Raw genomic sequence first — 6,979 nt, 5'->3', positions numbered from 1 at the left:
GTAATGGGGCGACGTTTGGTCTCTGGCTACTTCCTGCTGTACGGGGGCGCCGGAAGGGAATCAGGCGGCAGCGGGGGATTCTGTGGGTAGTAAGGCATATGGGTGGAGGAGCATCTGATTCACCGCCACCCAAGAGACTTCTTGTATACGGCTGCGGAGAAACCTGAGGAAACAGGGGGCAAGCATGAATAGGATGCAGATAAGGATTAAGGGGCCTAGGATTGGTGTCAGCCAGGTATAGAGGGTGGACCGCCACCAATTGGGGATGGGGGAGGTGGATTGTCGCTGCCTGCGTTGGAGTTCTTCTTTTAAGCGTCGGAGAGCATCTACATTGTCTTCAACAACCCCTGTCTCGTTGATGTAGTAGCAACATTCTTCCTGTAGGAAGAGGCAGGTACCTCCTTTGTCAGCTGTCAGAAGGTCCAGAGTGCGTTGATTTTGGAGGGCATCTCGGGCTACAGAGGTGATCTGGCGCTGGAGGGAGGTGATAGAGGCAGCAGAGGCCTCGATGGCTAGCTGGAGTTTCTGTTCTAGGTCGCGGGATGTTGAGACACTGTGTGTTAGGGCTCCTCCCCCGATGCCCGCAGCGATGAGAGAGGAGGCGAGGGAAATGCCTGCGACCATAGGGAGAAAGGTGGCCCTTTTCTGTCGGCTAGAGAGTTGTGTGGTAAGTGAGAGAAATTCGGCTTGGTCATATAATGTGAGTTGTGGAACAAGGGTGATGGGGATACATGGGAAGGGGGAGGAAGAGTTGACTTCTTTTGTAAGGGCACCATTACACCAAAAGAACAAGCCTGGTGGGGCCCCCATTGTCATAGTTACAGGGAGGGATGAATTGCAAGGGAGTGCATCATTAGTTAAGTTTGGGCGGCTGCCATAGCAAATTGTGAGGTTCTTTTTTTCTAAATCAAGAAATATGGGGACTCTTAAAGGGGGAAAAGGTAAGTTCTGGGAGGGAGAGGTAAGGGGTCCTTGGGGGGTTTCTTTAGCAGCTAAATATAGGGGTTTAGCAAGAAGAGCAAAGTTAGGGATCCAGTGTCGGAAAAATCCTATTAGGCCCAGAAAGGAGAGAATCTGGTCAGCTGTCTCTGGAGGTTGGAGGTCGCGGATGGCCTGGGTGCAGTCGGCTGTCAGGTTTTTTGTTGTGGGGGTAAGGTGAATCCCCAGGTAGGTTACTGAGGGTGTAGATAGTTGGACCTTGGTTGGAGAGACCCGATAGCCGCGAGAGCTGAGATAATTGAGGAGGTCAGCAGTGTGTTGTTTTGAGAGGCTGAGAGATGGGCTACAGAGGAGGAGGTCATCCACGTATTGGAGGACTATACTGGGAGTGAGAGGGCAGGAAGCGAGGTCCCACGCCAGAGACTGGCCAAAGAGGTGGGGGCTGTCGCGGAAGCCCTGGGGAAGAACCATCCAGGTGAGCTGGCGGGAAGCCTGGGTATCTGGATCTGTCCAGGTGAAAGCAAAAAGGAAGTAGGAATCAGGGTGTAGGGGGATAGAAAAGAAGGTGTCCTTGAGATCTAGGACCGTAAAATGGGTGGTGGATGGGGGGATATGGGAGAGCAAAGTTTGGCACAACTGGGTGGAGGGGAATTATCGCCTCACTGATTAGTCGGAGGTCCTGGACCAGGCGGTAATCTCCTGAGGCCTTGCGGACAGGCGGGATGGGGGTGTTGCAGGGAGAGCCAGTGGGGATGAGGAGCCCCTGGTCTAAGAGTCTGGTGATAATAGGTCATAAGCCCCTTAGATGAGTTTCAGAAATGGGTAATTGGGGTCTGGATGGAAACTTGGAGGGGTCTTTAAGATGGATTAGGACAGGGGGGTGGTGTGTCGCTATTATGGCTTTTGATGTATCCCAGACCTGGGGGTCTATCCGGTTGGGAGAGATGGGAGGAGGAAGAGAGGAGGGAGAGGGCTCCGCTGCCAGACCGAGGAGGGGGAGCAGGAGTTGAGAGGAGGAGGCCTTAGGATCAAGTCTGGCAAGTTGGAGAGAGGCCCCTAATTGGAAGAGAACATCACGACCTAGCAGAGGAACCGGGCAGGATTGTATGACTAAGAAAGAATGAGTGAAAGGGAGCCTCTTGATTTAACATGAGAGGGGGCCGGTCTGGAGCGGGAAGGACGGCTTACCGTCGATGCCCATAACAGAGATCTGGGAAGGAAAAACTGGCCCGGAATATGTAGGCAAGACTGAATAGGTAGCCCCCGTGTCCACCAGGAATGAGATGGACTTACCCGCTAGCTGTTACCCTGGGCTCGGTGAGGGTGATGGGGGTCTTCGAGTCCGGGTGTTGTCAGTCTTCAGCCAATCCCAGGAGTTCGAGTGGTAGAGCCGCTGGGTCAGTTCACCCTCTGCGTGGAGGCGCTGAGGGAGGGCCTGCCGTAGGGCAGTCACTCTTCCAATGGCCTGTTAGCCCGCAGCCAGGGCAGGGCTTGGAAGGAGGCCGGGGATTGGGACATTGGCGAGCCCAGTGCCCCTCTTTTCCGCACTTGAAACAGGCCCCTGGTGGGGTTGCCTTTGGGGGGGTCCCGAGGATGCTGTCCATGGGAGACGGCTGGCCGCAGGGCGGCTACGATGGCTTGGGTTTGGAGGGCCACCTTCTGGTGTATCCAAGCCTGTCGGCTGGATTCTGCCAAATCCTCACGGGCATTATAGACTTTAAAGGCCATTTTTACCAGGTCTTGATGGGAGTCTGGGGGCCGTACTCTGCCCACTTAAGTTTTTTTTTTTTTTTTTTCTGATATCAGGGGCTGATTGGGTGATAAAGTGGGTGGCCAAGACCGTTGCGTCTGCGGGGGTGTCAGGGTCCAACTGGTTGTAGAGAGTTAGGGCCTCTGTAAGGCAGTTGAGAAAAACGGCTGGATTTTCACTGGGCTCTTGGGTTATCTCTTTTAGTTTTCTGAAGTTGACAATCTTGTGGGAGGCAGCCTGCCTACCAGCCAAGAGGCATTGGATCATTAGATCGCGTCTGTGGCGACCATCTTGGCCGTCCTGATAACTCCAGCCCCGATCGGTGCCAGGAACAGCAGTGGCTCTGACGGGCATAGAGTTATCAGTGAGGTGGACCTGATCTGCGTGGTTTCGGGCAGCAGTTTGAATTCCTTCCCTCTCGTCGGGGGTCAGAGTAGAAGATAGGATCACAAAGATGTCGTGCCAGGTTAGATAGTAAGCTTGAGAGAGGTAGCGAAATTCTTTGATGTAGCGGGAGGAGTCGGCAGAAAAGGAGCTTAATCGCTTTTCTATTTGAGAGAGATCTTGAAGGGAAAAGGGAACATGAACTCTAACTAATCCTTCTGCTCCGGCCACCTCTCTTAAGGGACAGAGAAGGTTTGGGTCCTGGGATTCGTGGCAGTGAGAGCGGGTGTGTGAGCTGACTGGCGAGGAGAGGGGCGAGGAGAGAGAAGTGAGGTAAGGGGAAGTCAAGGGGGAGGTTGCCAGGGGGAGCGGGGGAGCAGTGGAGGGCGATGGAGTGGGCTCGGGAGGGAGAGGGGCCGGTCCAGGGTAGGGTGGGGGTTGGAGAGGAGCTCTGGAGGGGGGAGAGGTGAGAGATTCGGGTGCGTCGGTTAGTGGAGAGGGGTCATAGTCAAAGGAAATTAGGGGCTTGGATGTAGAAGATGTCTGTTTGGCAAGAAGGATCTGGAAGGTGGAACAATTGACGCAAAGGGAAAGACGGGAGCGTAAATACCAGAAGGCCTGGACGTAGGGGACCTCGGACCATTTACCTGTTCTGCGGCAGTAGTTATCTAAATCGCAGAGGATGTTGAAATCGAAAGTCCCTTCAGGAGGCCATTTAGATTGATTGTCTAGAGGGTACTGTGGCCAGGCCTCGGTGGAATAGAATATGAGCCGCCTGTGGCGGAGGTCTTGAGAAAAGCCGAGTTTTGTAAAGTTGGCCAGGAGACACCCCAGGGGTGCCTTAGGATCTGGTTTGGATTCTGAAGTCCCCATGACCTCCGGTTTGTCCCCGGGTGAACAGAGAAAGAGAGACGTCTCTGGTCTCAGTCTCTGGTCACGGCGGTTCGGAGAGCAGTCAGGCGGTTGGGACGTCTCCACAATCGCCCGAGGCTTGGAGGGAAGACGGAGGAGTCCCTGACGCGGCCACGGTTAAGGACCCGGAGTCCGGTGGGTAGGGACCCCGGGGGTCAAGGGGAACGAAGGAGGGACTTACCCCGCTTCTGCCGGATTGGGTGGGTGAGCAGAGGTCCCCGGTCGGGAGGGGTGGCCCCGCGGTAATTTGTGGGGCTGGGTACCCCTCCTGGGTTTCGGCACCAAATGTAAGGAACGGCACCAAAAACGGAGGAGAACATAAACAAGCTTTATTTGGGAACGCTCCCGGGCGAGGTTCACTGGTCCGAGAGAAAGGGGCCAGAGAAGTCGCGCCCGGGTGTGGGCGCGAACAAAATTTATAGGGGTGGACGCAGGGGAGGTGCTTGCTGTGTGACGCAGCACTTTTTTGGTAATCTCTCGGGTGTTGTGGCGATGTCAGGTGTCGGTTGCATCAGCCTCAGAGCCATTGGCTCCGCCCCTCGGGGAGCCGGAAGACTGGGGCCGAGTGGTGTGACATTGCGTCAGGTGTCTGTTGCATCAGCCACTTTGGCGGGGGTTCCGTCTGGCTCCCTGGGCCCTTCCCCGGACCTGTTGGCCTTACAGTATATTTTACCACAATAACAAAAAAAAAAAAAAAAGAAAAGAAAACTGCTTTTGATTTTCTTTGTTGTTGGGAATTGAGAAAAATTCCAGACCAGTAGCCACTGCCAATGTCAGAAGTTGGGAGAGTCACACTGGGGCCACCTGCTGTGTTTGGGGAAACCATTACCACTTGATAAAATAATGGCTATGTGAGTGTAGGGAAGGGAAAGAGTATTTTAACTCAGAGAGTCAGGAGAAACATCATGGAGGTATCTCATGATAGAGACCTTGAGGACAGGAAGAATTTCCACACTGGAAGTTGGGGAGATTATTACAGACTTTTCAACTCCAGAAGCAAAGACATTGGCTCTTCTGCCTTGGGAATATTGAAATCTTTGTTCAATCACATTTAGAACATATTCTGAGTACACTGCTAAGGTAATTTCCATTTTCATGATTGCTAACTAGCCGAGAAGAGGGAGAAGACAGTAATTACAGGAAATAGTTGACATTTATGAAGAAAGAGGTACCCAGTGAAATGCAGGGTCTCCTCTCCCCCATTCAAGTTCTTCTGAAAATACTTCTCCCTGCTTCTGAAGGTCATCAAATAGATTTTAAAAACCTAGAATTTTCCAGACCATCAGGCTGTTGGAATAAAATTAAATATACATTTGAATTCCTCTCAAGGTTTTCAATTCTTAGAATTAAAGGTATTTATTACAAAATTACTTAAAATTAAATCTATATATCAAATGTAAATATATATCATCTACTTCATATAGATCAGCCGTCCCCAGCCTTTTTGGCACCAGGGACCGGTTCCGTGGAAGACAGTTTTTCCATAGACGGTGGCGGGGGCGGGGTGGGTGGGTGGGGAGTGTTCAGTTGGTAATGTGAGCAATGGGGAGAAGCGTCCCGGGGGTTGGGGGCCCCTGATATAGATGGCCCTTTCATCAGCAGCACAAACTCCCTATGTTTCCCCCCAGTGCCTATTTTTTTCAGACCTTTTCTTCAATGTTTCTATTTCTTCCTTGTGGCCAAATGAAAGAGGAATCTGATGCCTTTTCGGTGTTCAAATGTTGGGTTGCTAAGCATCCTTGTAGCATCTTTGCCAGGGGCTTTGTCCAAAGCACATGCCTTTATGCCTGCCTCCTTTTTATAAGCAACCTCATTCTTTCACAGTATAGAAATGAAGAATCTATATAACCTCATCAGATTTCCTACATGGGCCCAGTTAGAAAGCATAGCCTCAGAGTTAGTCTCTTCACTGTCTGCAGACAAATACGGTGAGAGGCAGCCTGTGCTGTGATTTTGTCAGCTCTTTAGTAAATTACATGTGAGGGTAAAGAGGATAAAGGATAAAGAGGATGATCCTTGCCTGCTGATAAAACACATTCTTTATTCTCCTTTCTCTACAATGTTGAATACACCGTAGGGCATAAGTTATTATATACTTTATACAGTAAATGAATAATTACAACTCATGAAGCCAAAAAACGCACTTCAAAGAATATCATGTTTCCTAAGAGGAAGTGGAGAGATTCAGAACAGTGAACACAGGTTTCCAACTCTGAAGTCTTTTTACAGCGTGATGTTTTTTAACATCTGAACTAGATTATGATTCTGCCAGCTACATGTGTATTTTAGCCTTCTATCTTGCATTAAAGCACAAGTAATAATTGCCATTACAAAAAATTGGAATCGAGGAAGGAATTTTTTTATTTACTTTATTTACCTAGTTTTGTATGTATAAAGCACTTGCTTGTGTCATCACTGACTCTCCACAGCAACCTTATAGAATAGGCATCATTACCCCACTTTAATAGCAGAAGGTGAGAAGTACTAAGAAACTTGCTCAAGGTCAATCTCCGAAGAAGTGGAACCCAGATTTATACAAGATCTATGTGAACCAATAGCCTTGACTCTTCAAAGTCCAGGACACAGTTCTCATGAGAATTCAGTGTATAAAACTACCATTAGAGCTTTCAATTTTACGAAAACAAAAATTAAAATTTCCCTTAAGAATAAATTTAGCATATACAATATATGTTAATAATGTCTATAAAACCTGTGCCTCAAAACTTGCTTATTAAACACGAAGAAAAGTTTTTTATGGTTATTTGACCTCCTAATATTTAGTGTTATTCAGTTAACACATTTTGCTTCCATTGAAAACCAAAAAAATTATAATAGCATTAATTCAGAATCAATTCAGTTCACTAACATAATACTCTAGGTATTTTTCTTCTCGATAAGAAAAGACATTCTTAATATTGCAATCTATTTAGAATGTTAGCATCAATCTTTTTAAGGAACTTAATCTTATATATTTCAAGCCAACAAGCCAAGAAA

This window comes from Globicephala melas, chromosome 4 (genome assembly GCF_963455315.2).
Source record: "Globicephala melas chromosome 4, mGloMel1.2, whole genome shotgun sequence".
NCBI classification, from domain to species: Eukaryota; Metazoa; Chordata; class Mammalia; order Artiodactyla; family Delphinidae; genus Globicephala; species Globicephala melas.
This window is presented reverse-complemented; position numbering follows the sequence as displayed.